Source organism: Lissotriton vulgaris, chromosome 1_1, assembly GCF_964263255.1.
Source record: "Lissotriton vulgaris chromosome 1_1, aLisVul1.2, whole genome shotgun sequence".
Lineage (NCBI taxonomy): Eukaryota > Metazoa > Chordata > Amphibia > Caudata > Salamandridae > Lissotriton > Lissotriton vulgaris.
This window is the reverse complement of record NC_141685.1, coordinates 1,498,808,220-1,498,824,163: the sequence shown is the minus strand read 5'-3', so window position 1 is coordinate 1,498,824,163 and position 15,944 is coordinate 1,498,808,220. Positions and strand designations below refer to the sequence as shown.

At 43.3% G+C, this 15,944-nt stretch overlaps 1 protein-coding gene across 1 annotated transcript in view; it reads right to left on the bottom strand.

Moving 5' to 3' along the window:
• Positions 1-6,100: 6,100 nt before the first annotated feature.
• Positions 6,101-15,944, bottom strand: part of LOC147750721 (metabotropic glutamate receptor 8-like) — a 2,581,536-nt gene continuing 2,571,692 nt past the window's right edge. Inside the window, exon 11 of the mRNA XM_086967414.1 lies at positions 6,101-6,874. The gene's annotated coding sequence lies outside the window, so the exon portion shown is untranslated. The remainder of the gene's footprint in view (positions 6,875-15,944) is intronic.

Genomic DNA, 15,944 nt, shown 5'->3' with positions numbered 1-15,944 from the left:
GAATGACCTCCTTGTGGCCCCTATCACCATGGAGGAAGTTCTGACGGCGATCAAATCCCTGAAGGCTCACAAAGCTCCGGGGACGGACGGGTTCACGGCAACCTTTTATAAGGCCTTCACCGCCGAGATAGCACCCCACCTGGTCCGCCTGTTCAATTGCATGGCCACGGAGGGCACGTCAGCGGCCTCCATGTGCGAGGCAACGATCTCGGTCATCCCCAAGCCGGGCAAGGATCCCTTCCTCTGCGCCTCATATAGGCCAATTGCCCTCCTTAACATAGACGCCAAACTTTACTCCTCCATCCTGGCCACGAGACTGGGCGATCTTATGCCCCTTATCATCCACCCGACCAGTCTGGCTTCATCAAGGGGAGGCAAACCCATGACAACACTAGATGCATCATCCATCTGATTGAGAAGGCCAATAGATTCAAAATCCCTGTGGTGTTGAACGGTCTGGATGCAGAAAAAGCGTTCGACCGCGTAGATTGGAACTTCCTGTGGTCCACACTGCAGCGGTTTGGATTCTTCCCTCATTTTATTACTATGCTCCAGGCCAACTATAGACACCCGCGCTCTAGGGTCTCAGTCAATGGGGTGCAGTCAGCCCCCTTTGGCCACTCCAGGGGGACGAGGCAGGGGTGCCCCATGTCCCTGTTACTCTTCGCCCTTAGCATAGAACCTCTAGCTATAACGATCCGGGAACACCAGGGAATAGAGGGGCTACCCTTTACGGGGGAGACCCACAAAATCTCGCTCTTCGCGGATGATGTCCTCCTTTCTCTGTCCAATCCGCTGGGTTCCCTCCCACATGTGCAGGAAGTGCTCGCCTCCTTCGAGGGAGTAGCAGGCTTCAGGGTTAACCTGACCAAGTCCTCCATTCTCAACCTGACTCTTTCTCCGACCGAGGCCTCGCAGCTCAGAGCACTGACTCCACTCCACTGGGCGCCTTCATCGTTACAATACTTAGGGGTGCAATTGACTCCCAAGCTCAACCAATTATATTCGGCCAATTACCCCGGGCTCATCACCCGACTCCAACGAAAACTCTCTCGCTGGAAACCACTCTTCCTTTCCTGGCTGGGGCGCACACACGCCATCAAAATGACCCTCTTACCTAAATTATTCTATCTGTTCCAAGCACTCCCTATAGAGCTGGAGGAGGATTTCTTTGCACGTCTTAAGACCATGCTCCTGAAGTTTGTATGGCAGGGGGGAAGGGCACGTTTCTCCTTTTACATGTTAAGGCGCTCGCAGCGTGAGGGGGGGCAGGGCTTCCAGACCTTCGTCTCTACTATAAGGCAGCGCAATTACGCATCCTGGTTGAATGGGCACAGATGGAGACGGAAAAACACTGGCTCCACATGGACCGCAGCATAGCAGGCAGAACAATCTGGGATCTGGTTTGGCGCTCCAAGAAAGACAGGCCCCTCAATGCATACATCAGCACCCCAACAGGCACCACTCTCAAAGTGTGGGACACTGTGGCTGGAAGGGAGGGCTGGACGTCCTTCCCGTCACCGCTCACCCCGATACACTTCACCTCGTCCTTTCCTCCGGCACTCCGAGAGGGGCCTTTCGATGCATGGACTGGAGGACAGGGGGCTGTCTTGCATTCACGCACCTGTTCCACGACTATGACCCACTTACCTTTGACAACTGCAAGAGGGACTATGGGGTGGGGGACGGGGAGCGATATCATCATGCACAACTCCTTCACTGGGCCCTAAGTCCTCAGATCCGGGAGGGTGCCACTAGACCCCTCACTGCGCTTGAGTTATTCCTGCTCAAGGCTAAGTCCATGAAGGGGGCAATCTCGACACTATATAAGCTCCTACTCTCTACTGAGACTTCACCACGGCCACGCTATATGTTATGGTGGGAGGGTCTGGCACAGCGGGACATTGGGGAGGAGGAATGGAAGCACCTATGGGCAGATATCTTCCGCTTTAATCGCTCCACGAAATTGAGGGAGGCACACATAAAGGTAATGGCAGACTGGTACCTATACCCGTCCAGACTGGCCAGGATCTACCCGGGGACATCTGATAGGTGTTGGAGGGGGTGTGGACTTTTAAGCGATTTCCAACACATATGGTGGGACTGCCCCACCATTCGGCCATTCTGGGAGGAGATCCTTGCTCAGGTAAAATCCATTTTAGGGTACCCGATCCCGATCACAATGGCAGAGGCACTTCTGGGCCTTCGGACCCCCAATTAGAGCACCAAACTAGGGCAGATAAAAGGATTCTGTGGTTATGTCTGGGGGCGGCTAAACTGGCCATTGCAAAAGCCTGGAAACAGAAGGAGGCGCCAGCAATGTCCCTGTGGCATTCCCGCCTTTGGCAACTGCTCAGCCTGGAACGCATGTCCGACATTTCCCGGGAGGACTTCAAGAACTTCGAGTTCCGATGGGGACCACTGGTCTCATTCCTTTCTAAGGGCCTCCCTTCTGCGGTATGCCCCTCCACGATCAGGGCCTTACACCTGTTTCAGTTTTAGATATATTACACGGGCCTCAAGGGGGGACGCTACTCTTTAGGGCGCTTTCACCACTGGGGGGGTGGGCGAGGGTGTTGGGGGAAGGGGGAGGGGAGGGTAGTTGGGGTTCTGGGGTTCGTGAGTTGGGGTTAAAATGTCCACCTTTAGCGGTCTTGGCGCTATGGGAGCAGGAGCAGGACTAAGGCTCTCACTGATACGGCTAGGAAGGTGTGGCTAGGCAGGTCTGGTCTACGCAGAGGTATTGTGCTTGCCAAGGTGCGGGGGGACTCTCCCGTCTGGACTTTGCTGAGACTCGACCCTGGCAACCTGGGCGATGATTGTTATAGTCTCACTATGCATGACCCAGGGGAGCTCTGGGTTGTGGTTAATGGTTGCCCCCGCACCTGGCTACGCTTTGCATGCAATGCTCCTTGTCTTATGGGCCCCTGCGTGGGCATGTTGGTGGTTTGTGCCTTGCATAATTTCTTTCGAATGTGGACAACAATAAAATTTGTTTACAAAAAAAAAATTATCGCTGGTTTAGCGGCAGAAAACTGCAGCTAACGCAGAGATAATGGGCTTGATAATATGCCCTTGATAATTCCAATAGAAGTCCATGTTCTGGTGTGAACATGGGTTTCTATTGGAGTTCTCCAGGGCATATTATCAAGCCCATTATCGCCCCATTAGTGGCAGTTTTCTGCCGCTAAACCGGCGATAATTTTTAACGCCCTCCTTGATAATATGCCCCGTATTAACTTGGCATTCTTACTGGCTAAAAGGCAGGTGGATGTCTCAGGACAAGAGGAAGATGAACTGAATTTAAACAGTGGCTAACTGATCTTGTCTTACTTAAGGTGAAAACACTCTGTCTTCCTGCGTATAATGATCAAGTTTGACTATAAATACACACAATACTGATTACAGTGGACAAGCAAGTGTACAGAAGGACAAAGGTTAGCACAGTAATATTTACAGTAAACGAACACACACATACACACACAGTATTCTAAGAAATAGTAAAAGGTAAAAAACGCAATTGTGGCCTGTTTTGCATTTTCATTTTGAGATATTAGTATCATATAAGAGATCCATAGAAAGCTTTATTGAGCACAGTATTACGACTTTTTTCCGTTTCACAAAAATTAAAAGATTTGATTTTTTTACTAGTTCAATAAATTTTACGTCGGACCTAATGATTTATTATAAATATTTTCTTTGGAAACTTATTTCCTTTTATGTTATTACAATTTCATGCTGCGTTTTTAATATTTGGGATGTTTAATGTCGAAATAAACCTTGAATGTGAAATGACTTTATATATTATATACAATATATTGGAGAAAGCTTTGCCTCAGTGGAGTGGAGAAGTGTGGCCTTACTACATGCTTGTCATTTCAAACTATGAACTTGCAGGAAATTCGTGTGCGCTGTCTGTAATTGAAGGAGTACTACACATGTTTAAAACAAAGCGCGATGCATACTTTGCAATTTTAACCTATATTTACTGACATTAGACACAAATAGGCAAGGGCTGCAGACACAGCATCAGTAATCAATTGTTGTTGGGTTTTTTTGGGGGGGAGTTGTGCAGATTTATTTGGCGCACACTCAACACAAAGTTATTGGAGTGCTTTATATGAGCACCAGTTACATCACACAAGGACAAACCATTTCTTTTGGTAGGCACAGGGAGATTAAGGGATTAGCCCAGAATCACAGGATGTGGAGTCGACCCCGAGGCTCAAAACTTGGTTTCCCAGCTCGAAAGTCGGCAGTCTAGCTGAGAGACCACATCATCTAACCTAGTGCGTCCTCTGGAAGAGCTTTGAATCTTCTAGAAAAGATGAAATTGAAAACAGATACATAAACCAACCAATTGGATCATCCATTTAGAGCCTGCAGTAAACATCCACTACCCTCAAGCTGAGGTCCAATACCCAACTGCCAAGCCGTAAGGCAATATGACTGCCTTATTTAAAAGGCGGCACTGAGGAGAGGATCTGCCTAGTAGTGTTTCCATAAAAAGGTTGATCCCGCTGAACAGTCAGACAATCCACCACAAACAGTTAAAGTGTAAGGTGCAGTGTGCTGCCATCTTGAGCCACACAGTGATTGATTACAGGGTTCGTTCAACAATATTTACAATCTTTTGGCCTGCAAAGTGCATCTGTTTAAACCATGATCAACATTGGAACATGATATATATCTCACTGTAGTAATAGTAGGAACTGTAAGTCAAACATACCTTATTCTCTTTAGACTAGTCAGGAAACTTCGCTCCATAACCAATCCAGAGTGTCATGAAAACCTACTGACTTCAATCTGCGCTATCTCAAATGTAAGCCTCGAGGGCAAAAGCTGCACTATTCTCACTTGCAGGGCCACTCCTCCCACCTCTCCAGGGGGCAGATTTACTAATAGTGTGGATCAGTAATGTGCTTCAAAAGAGACACAATAAAATGATTTGAAATTTACTTTTCAGGGCAAAACTTGTTTGGAAAGCTGCCTGAAAGTAATGTAAATTGGGGGCATGAGCTGATTTGCATTACTTCGCATCTCAGTTGCATTCCATTCATTGGAACATTGACATTCACTTGCAATCACCCAAGGTTTTTGCACAAAGCCCTAGCTATTAACAATAATAGACGGGTTTTCTGGTGAACACATAACGCCTCTTTTAGATAGACATTTAAAGGAGAAATGTTTGTATTCCTCCAACCAATTTCGACTTTGTATGTGTGTTTCACTGTACAACACATATCCAAAGTGAGAAAAGTTTAAAAGTGTGTATTGGCATGGTATTTTGTACTGCAAGGGTACATTTCCAGTACAAAACCTATGCTTGACATGACATCAACAACTTTGCGCTATCATGCACGGTGTGTGTTTGGTGCTAGGGAGCCTGATTGCATGACATCGCTAGGTCGAGAGCAGGACAGCATAATATCTTAGTAGATATGGTGGTGCCCTATTCTCTCCCTCTCATGCAACACAGTGCAGCAACAAAAGTTGCTCTGCTGCATTGCATGACTTTTTAGCTTGTCTACTACTAAATCTGGTTCCCCTTCTGACAATTGAACATTGGCAAATGACCCCTAGTATGGTCTGAAAGAGTACTTGGAAAATGGAGATGAGCATCGAACTGTCTGTCTATGTTTCTGTGTTTGTGCATATGCTATGAATTGTGAAGCATAAAGTAACTCTTAACTGTTCAACTTCTGATTCATCACTTACCTATTTAGACACAACCTGATTTAACGATTACACACAACTTATCCTTTGTCAAACATTGAACACAAAGTTTAAAAATCATCATTACAAGAAACCCAAATAAGAAATCATTCCGGGAAAGCACAACATTAGATTTACAAAAAAAATAGACTAGTCACCCAGTTTAGGATTTTTTTGCCAACTCACTATATAATTAAATAGATAAAACAATTGTGTCAAAGGGATGTTTCTCCAAAAATATTATACCATGCATGAATAAATCCCACCAGAAATGGTAATTCTTTAGAATACTTTATACAAATAATACAATCTTCTTAAAAAATAAGACACATTTACACTGCATTCCTTGATAAAAAGATTGTTCTTTGCGTATTCAGTAGATGCTTGCTGCAATATCTGCAAACAGCCAACATTTTGTAATGCTTCTGTGCTTAAAATACTCTCAAAACTACAACGAAACAAGTCTCAACATTTGCAAAACATTCCTTTATTAATAGAAATAAATTTTTGTATAAAAATCTGCATGCGTCAATCATTGCATTTATTGTAGCACAACCGAGGGCATCGTCAATCCAGTCAGCCATTACAAGGAACAAACTCATCATTTTAATACAAGTAGAACAAGATGGGTCAGGAATGGAAGTTCTCACAATCACATAAAAGTACTTAATTACAAGAAAACATCTGACATGGTTTATTTTAACAGTATTTTTAAACAGCTAACTTTTAAAGTTTTCCTTCAGTAATTTCCTTCCACAAGTGAACAACTGGTTCCTTATTTTGTGCATTGTCAAATCTCCTTATAGTCCAAAAATGCTTCCTGTCCCTTAAGCGCTCAAACATTGTCCACAATTCACAACCCTTTTTTTCTGTGAGTAGCTGTTTGTACTTCTGACTTAAGTGTGAATTGTTCACTGAATCCTTGATCTAATGTTTTCTAAAATTGTGCATGGTCCAATAGTTTGTCTCCTTTGAAAATCGTTGCAAAGTTTGAAACTTTCGGTTAGTTTTTGAAGTTTATACCCAAAGACACCGCATTTTTTGGTCTTCTTCTTTCTTGGTGTGCTCATCTGTGAAGGTGGTTTGGGGAGAGGATCCTCTCTCCCAGTTCAGGTTGAATGATTGCTGTAACTGATGTACGTTGTCTTCGTAGAAGAAGCTGCCCAAAAAAAAAATATATAGAAGGTTAATGTTTAGTGCTCAACAAAATAACCAATGATTTTTCCTGAAAATCAAACAAAAATGTTTTATGCAAAAGCCAGTTTGAACAAGCATAGCAGAGCATGCAGTGGTTGCATCAAAACATTCTCCAGTTTATCGATTCAAGATGCATGTTAGAATTATGTTTTTATGTGTCCAGATCTCAATAAATGCAACACGGACTTATGTAAATGTTTTTGTAGTAAATGTGGAGGGGACGAAAAAAAGTAACCAGAAACTTAAGAGTACTTACTGCTAAATGGGAGTGGTTTACGGGAATTTAGGGGTTTAGGAAGGGTTAAAGAGGGGTTAGGGAGCAACATGCTATTTCAAACAAACTGTCACAAAAGAGTAAGATTGCTGCTATTCACAAACAACACTTCTAAAGTTACCACATTTCTAAATGACACAAAATAGTAGTAAATGTACTAAAGCTCAGTCTTTGAGTACGTTTAGCACCACCGATGGCTATACACAGGTACTGCAGTGAGCTCCCATAGAAAACAATGGTAACAGAAACTTAATATAAGCCTGTAGGAATTAATTCAATGCCAAAGCTGCTAAGAACAATACTTAGGCCAAAAAGTGAATGATCTCAGTACATGATTCAGGAATCAGAAATCAGAATAATTACAAGAAACTTGACCAGCCTGTAGCTAATCATTTCAACCTTGTCAACCTTTTGGTATCAGATTTAAAAAAGGTGTGGCAGAACTACTGACCTGTACCCTTTAAAACCATTGCATCCAGATTGACTGAACATCACTGACAAAACCAACTGATTAATGCATATCTCAAGAGACTAGGACTACATTGATTCCACATTCCTCATGAAACTTTCACTTATGATGCTTTTCGGAAAAAAAATCTAGCAGTATCAGCTGTGCAGCCACTGAGCAAACAATCTTGTATTACTTGAGAAAGGCAGAAGCTGAAAAGTTGTGGTGGATATATATTTTGTTCTTTGGCAAGACTTACATCTAGTTTCAGAAGTGGATTACATATGAATAATTCTACATGTGTAAATTACTCTTTGTGAATAAAACCCATAGATGACACAGATTATGGGTCTCGTGCAAATCCTGAACATTTGCTCAAGTGAAACAATTAACATTTTGCACTGTTTACTTGGCCCAGATCTCTGTACTGGGGTGAATGTATGACATTGTTCTGCATTCTGTCCATCAACTGTTGTTTTTGCATTTGTCACCCCCAGTGGGACGGGTATGCTCAGACGTGAGTCCCGTGCTCTCCACGCCACTGGAGTCAAGCTATCCTGGCTGAAGACGGCTTATAGCCAGAAACCGGTCCTAGGATGTTTGATTCCGGTCCAGGAAAGACATGGCTTGGCAGTTCGGGCTGGACTGTTCTCATGAGGCACAGGGTAAAGGCTGATTTGCATATGGCCATGTCTGAACTGGGGTGGTTTGGAGTGCAAAAAAACGATGGGTTTAGGCCCAGATCTCTGTACTGGGGTGAATGTATGACAGTGTTCTGCATTCTGTCCATCAACTTTGGTTTTTGCACTTGGTCTACATGCCATTGTACATATTAATGTAAAAAAAAAGCATCAGCACAAATTATGCAATTCGGAAATACAGGTGCAAGATTGCAGAGATGCAATATATTGATCGCACATTTTATATAATTTCCTAATATTGTTTTAGTAGTCTAGAGAGGAGCTCTCAGCGAAATCTGGAAGGGATTCCAGTGCTTGTGCTTTTAAATAATATCATGCTTTGGCAAGCACTTGCTCTGTGGTTGTCAGGATGCATTTTTAAAACCTGATTTGAATTCACACAGCCCTGCTTTTTACAGGCAGCCCTGAGGACAGAAGGGAAGTCAAGGGTGTCAGTCATTGGAACCTAATCTGGCTTTGTAATTTAACATGCAATAGGTTTGTCAGTACGGTGATATTGATTAAATAGTATTGACCGAGCTTTCATGAGTTTCCAGAAGTTTACTTTTCTCCATCTCCAGTTATTAAATTGTACTGCACAAATTGTATGCACATGTTTTCAAATGGTGGCTTCTGTACATTTCCGGGGCACTTTTAATGTGTGAGTTTTCATTGCGCTGTTTATACGCCAATTGCATACTAGTTCTGGACATGACCGGGGTCATAATGATCCCGTAGGATTCCATATTAAAATTATAAAAATGAGAGAGCAGAAGACATTCTGCATGGAGCTCCAAGTAAACAGTGTCACTGAAAAAGAGTAGATTTTTTTTATGAGCGCAATATAAGTAGCAATACAATACAGTTGCCATGCTGGTCAAGGTAATATGTTTGGTGGTTGAACTTAAAATAAAGACAGGGGTAGCTCGTCCCATCTCCCCTTCCTACTGCCTGCTAACAGATCCCCTCTATCTTCCAATAGCCATCTTTTTTATGTATATAATTTCACATCACTGCGCATACCACAGATTCCCTTTTTGTTGCTGTGCACTCCACCCTCAGACTTCTTTATTGTTCTTGCCCCCCTAGGCCTTCCTGATAGTCACTGTGCCTTGTTCACCTCAGCCTGTGGAAGTGTCACTGGTGGGCCTCACCTTCAGCTTTTTTCTTCTGCTCCTCTGCCCTTGTCACTGAAACTGATCACCCCTCTTTGCTTGTTTCTTTCTTTGGAAATTAATTGGGTTGAGAGGGCAGAAGAGGGCGTATTTCCTTCTTACAATTCCAGTAAAAGGCTTGACGTCTAGCTTGCCCATTATGGACCTTGAATAGTTAAAACTGTGATCATGCAACAACTGCATAAAAAAGTCCCCATATTTGGGACCAATATTATAGAACTATAGTTGTTAATTAAGTCTGAGTTCAGTTCTTTTGTCACAGAAATGAGAGTGACAATCAAAACAGTATTTTACAGATGTTTTGAGAACTAGAAAGCATATATTTATATAACCACAATGTGCTTGCTCAGAATTACCAAATATTGTTCCTTCTCGAATTAACAATGTACTCTAGGCCATCAGCTTCAAATCAATTGCAAACACCAGCAGCAGCTTCCAGTCTATGAATTGAGACATATCCATCAAAGTGCCTCCACTTTATGCCAAAAAAATATCATTAGCATATCTCCAAGATGACATTATCAACTTTCACTTCACATTGACATGCTTCCATATTGATCAAACTTCACATCCCCATACCATGACTTCTACACACTTTCACTGCTACAAGTGACAATACTATACATTTGGTACTTAAATTGGTTCCTAAACATACCTTGTAAAAACACTGACTGAATGTGACTGATCTCTATGACCTCAAGTATGGTATGTTATGTTATGGTCATTTATAGCGTGCATGGCTACTCTAGAGTGTCCCTGCGCAAAAGCCAAAAAAAAGGAAAGGAGCTGAAAGACAACTGTGAACTAAATGAAAAGCAATGTTGTTAGCCGTTTCCTTAACCTCATCCATGCTCCCACGATTCCCCTCCTGTGCTGGGCCCCCATGCAAATGGGGGTGGTCATGACGGAACGGTTCCGTCATGAGCACAGCTCGACTGATGCTCATGACGGAACCGTTCCGTCATGAGCATCGAAGGGGTTAACATTTTAGGATCTTGAGTGCAACGCAGATCAAGGGGAAGGGAATTCCAAGTTTTCGCTGCAGTGTAAGCCAAGGAACTGCCCCCTATTCTTGCTGGCGGAAACGGGGGATCAAAGCCAGACACGGTGTATCTGAGAGCAGCAGTCTCCATGGCACATAGAAGCTAAAATATTTCCTGAGACAAAGCAGACCAGATCCGTAAAGGGCTGCATGAGCCAGGGTAAGGGCTTCAAATTTAATTATTTTGGCCATGGGGAGCCAGTGAAGGTCATGCAGGTTTCGCTTTATGCTGGATCTTCCAGGATTATTAAGAAGAGCCCTGGCTGCAGCGTTTTGTACTACCTGCAGTTTCTTCAGCTCGTACCCTGGCAAGCCGATGTACAAGGCATTTGCATAGTCAATGCGTGAGAGAATCAGGGCATGGGTAACCATTTCCTTAGCTGCCCTGGGTAGGAGGGGTAAAAACTTCCTGAGTGATTTCAATGTACCAAAGCACTGCCCTGCTAGTTTCTTAATTGGAGTGGAGATCTGGAGATCTTGTTAAACAAGATCCCCAGGTTTTTGACTGACTGACCCGCAGAGTTTGGTAGAGGATAGTCTGCCAACCAAAGCGATTCCCTAAACTGAGGAGGGAAAGTCCCATAAAGGAGGATTTCCGACTTTTCCTCATTACACTTGAGCTGAACAGATAGAAGCCATTTAAAGACGGCTGTAACACAGGCTTTGGCATAAGCTGGGGATATGTCATTTTTTTCCAAAGTGAAGAGGAGCTGCGAATCATCCGTAAAAGCGATGATATTAGCTCCAAGCTCCTCCGCCAAGTAGATCAGAGGAGTGACATATATGTTAAAAAGGAGAGGGCTCAGGGTAGAACCCTGAGGCACTCCAGTAGTCACCCTTTTGGTGGGCAATGAGGATGGGGTCAGCCACACTTGCTGCGATCTATCTTCAAGGAATGATTCCAGGCTAATCCAGAGACACCAATGTTTGAGTGAAGGGCCAGTAGCTGAGAGTGTGGCACCGTATCAAAGGCGGGAGAGATGTCTCATAAAATCAGCGCCGCTCTGCCACCAGCGTCCAAACACTCTCTAATTGCTTCTGAGATTTCAACAAGAGCTGTCTCTGTGCTGTAGGTGTCCCTGAACCCTTATTGGGCTGAATGGAGCAAGTCAGATGTTTCAACAAAATTGGAAAGCTGTTTGTTAACAGCTTTATCGCAAACTTTCGCCACGGCCGGAAGAAGGGAGATAGGGCGGTAGCTAGCTTGAATGAAAGGGTTCAAAGATGGCTTTTTCAGCAGAGGCAGAGGTTTGGCTTGCTTCCAATCCAGGGGAAACGTGGCGGTCTGAAAAGACATATTAATGAGAGTATTAACCTCTGGATTAACTACCTCAGCAACAGAGGCTAACAGCCTGGCCAAACAAGGGTCAGACGGAGAGCCAGATTTCAATGATTTAAGGATTCTCAGGGAGTCTTCCGGAGCAATGTGTGAGAATGACGTCAGGGAGGGTGATGAGGGTGAACTAGATATAGGAATATTCCAGACAGAATTCTCTACCTGAGCTGTGGTACTAAGACCAACATTCACCTGAATTAACTGAATCTTGTCAATAAAGAAGCTAAACAGTTTCTCACACCAGGTGTCCAAGGTAGGTAAAGAGATACGCTCAGCGCTAGGGTCTAAAAAGCTCTGCAGGTTTGAAAACATTTCTTTGGCATTGTTTTTAGAGAGAGCAATATGCTCAGCATAGTATAGTCTTTTTGCTTGACATATGGAAGTGTAATAAGCTTTCTGTGCCTTCCATAATACCGCTTTAGCAAGAGGACAGTAAGCCAGTCTCCAGCAGTATGTCTGGACTGGGAAAGGGCGTGATATTCATCGCACTCAATATATTCTGACTACAGATATCAAAATGTATTGGGTACATACTAAGCACACAATTACAATTACTGCCCTTAAAATAGGGCATAAATGCAGTTTGTGGTGCTTACGGCTTCAATCTCTACTTGTCCCATATTTGACTGGGCATTTTCTCCCCTATACATTGCAACTGGGAAAAGACAATCACAATTTAACGGGTTGACCGCAATATGGGGCCCACATATACTGTCTGATGGGCTGATATGAAATGTGAATGTCCTTTCAAACAAACTCAATGGCTGAAATGGATTGACCCAAAGCCCCTATCTCTTTTATATTTTCAATTTAAATGTGCGCTAAAAGATAGCTAAAGCTGTACTTAGGGAAGGCATGGAAAGGGGACAGGGCTATCTCTGTTTAATATCCATTACCATTTAGTGGATGGAATGTAAATGAATATATCACAGTGTATATGGTTTAGAACTGTTGATTAAAAATATTGTAATATATTTTAAATAAACGCATACAGTAAAACAAACGTTTAAAGTCAAGGCCTTTACAATAAGTATAATGTAAATCATACATATTTACTGTATTTTAATAAAATATTACAGGGTAAAAAGGGTATCAGTGTGAATTTGAATATGAAAGCATTTTCATGAGAAGGTGAAAATAATATAGCATATCAGTGCCAAGGGTGATGATATTAGGATAACCTACATATTTCCATGCAATCATTGCCAAGGATGAACTACATTTATACTTAGGGCACCTAGGACAATGCTGTATAATGTAAGCGCTAATGCGTATGGAAAGCATTGCTCATTCAACCCTAATGCTCCTCTGGAAGGTGTGAGAAGTGCACACTGTCTGTTTGAATTGTGCTTTGAAAATAAAGTCTCCTAAATCCATTATTTCCCCGACACCTTTCCTTATTACTGCTGAATATGTGTCACTGACGAATGGTTCCTAGCCAATACAGACTATGGATGAGTGGTGGACTAATTAGACTGGGTATGGCGAGTGCGAGTCTATGCAAGTCTCCTTAAGCTCAGAAAAGGATCTCAGTTACTCCGATTACAACTCAGTCTCAAAAAGGCAGAACTCCAGCGGGGATTGCCAGTGTAACTGGAAAGAGGGATCTGGCTTAACAGTTTGTGCTGGACTGCTGCTGCTTGTTGGGCAGGGAAAGGGTGAACATTCGTGTGGATGTCCTTTTTTTATTGGCAGATGCAGGTTAAATAGAACATTGGAAGGAATTTTAATCAGACAATGTCCCAGTGTGTGAGATAGTTACAGGCAGTGTCCGGGGTTACTGTTTTGGTGCTTCTGCTAACTTATCCCATTATGAATTGGTCTCATAGTCATGAATTTGGGTTTAGAGTAGGGTACTGCAACTCCCTTAATTCACCATCATTGCCACCACCTCCTCCATCATTATTGAATTCAAAGTGCCACTTCAGTCAGGCAAATGCCTCTTCATCTTCAAAGTCATGTTTGTTTGGTCTGAGGGAGAGACTGATTATATGAGGCCATAATACATACAGTGCCTTGGGGGTGCAATCAGTGTGTGCATCTATTTTTTGCACCACTGAGGCACCAAAGTGTTACCGAAAGTGCTGCATACGCGTGTACAGCCACTTTTTTACGAGTAGGGGTGATGCAATACAGTGCCGGTGGTATCTTAAGAGGGCATTTTGCTTGCCTCTGCACCGGTGCCATGTTGTGGACATTGGCACAGAGGCAACGAGGCATTCAGGATGCACACTAACTGTGAGCCACAAAAAGGTGGTAACTTTTTGAGGGGGTAAACTGGGTCCTATGGACCCCCATACATCCCATTGAACATTGGTGCAGTCACTCTATGCATCTACCTACAGCAGTATTCCTGCCCCCCCCCTCTGTTTGGAATGCAGGTGGGCGCCACCTGCACACCAAAAAAAAGTATTGCCTGCTCGCGCGGCCACTCCATTTGTAATGTGCTGCCCCCAGAGCAGCCGCAAATTCATCTCCACCCTGAGGCAGTACATTATCTCTAATTGGGTGCACAGTCGCTGTTTTCACCCAGCTCACCAATATAAAGGCACACAACAGCACAAACTGGCGCAATGCGCCCTCTTTGTAATTCAGGCCCAGAAGTAACTATTAGTGGCTGTTGTTCTGGGCATGAACGCCTGTGTGGTGCTTGCCTTCATGATGATGGATTTAATGTTGGTAAACCCCCCAGGGTAGGCCTACTGGAATTACGATACTCGCCATAGTTTTCTGTAGAATTATGGATTTGTCACCTTTCCAAATATCATCATGTGAATAATTTAAAAATTTTAAAAACAATACTTCTAGCTCAAATAGATCAAAAATTAATATAAACGCTGCCAAATGATATTCCACGCAGTGGCAGGTCTTTGCTTTGCATTGGCAGGTCACCTTTCAGTTGCTGATTTCTGAATTTAGATATTAAACTTATAACAAGGAACACATTTTCCCAGTCAGTGTTCAGAAGGTAAAGCAGTTAACCACAAAATATCTGCGAGATTTGCACTGGTTGAAGGTGGAAAAGCGGATCAGATTTAAGGCACTCTGCATTATGCACAAAATAAACATGGCCAGAGCCCCGAAATACCTGATGACATTGGTCCGGCCGTACCTTCTGTCGCGATCATTGCGCTCCTCTACCCAAAAGAAATTCACCATTCCCAGATTTAAGCTCTCCCGCGTAGGAGGCAGGTCGTTTTGCTATCAAGGCCCAATGCTGTGGAATTCCATGCCCCTTGCAGTTCGGATGGAAGATAATTACAGTAGATTTCGCAAAAGCCTAAAAACTTGGCTATTTAACATCTAAATTCCATACTTCGTAGTGTTGCGAACCTGGACAAATCTCCGCGCCGGGAAACCCTTTGTGGGTAGCTTTTGCGCTTAAAAATGCAATAAATAAATAAAAAATAAATAAGTAATAATGACACAGCATATGTTGAATTAATGTGCATCATTTACCCTTTCTTGTAACAATATTTAGACAAATCTGCTGCGTTATTTTGTCATCCTCTATTGAATAATTCGATTGGTTCTGATCTGGGGCAAGATTACTGAAGTGAACCATAGCAAAGTATTCAAATTCCAGGGAAATTCTATATTAATTACCTGGCCACAAATTCTTGAACAGCTGTAGGAAACTGGGGTTATGGTTGAGGGGGATGGTGGCCTCACTCAGATAATACCTATAATCCTTGCCAAGGTGAACTACAAAAGTCACTAAATTAACCTGTGCTTAACCCTCTGGTAGCTTGGCACAAAAGAAGTTAGGCTTAAATTATGGGCACTGTGTAAAGTATCCATAAATGTCTTGGAGAAGGTAGAGTTCAGTAGAGCAAGGCAGCAGGCTGTGTGCAAAGAGGAGTTGACCAGCTAGACAAACTCTTGGTGATCCATTGATGATAGTGGAAAAGATTTCTGGGCAGGAAAAGCTGTTTTTCCAGGCAAGGGAGGTCATTTTCATTGATGTTGATAAAGTCATTGTCGAGCCCGTGCAGACTTCTACCTTTGAAATTGGACAGCCTTTTGGAAGTTGAAAACCTCCAGTTGGAAAATACTGGCTCTAGCTAAAAAGGGCTC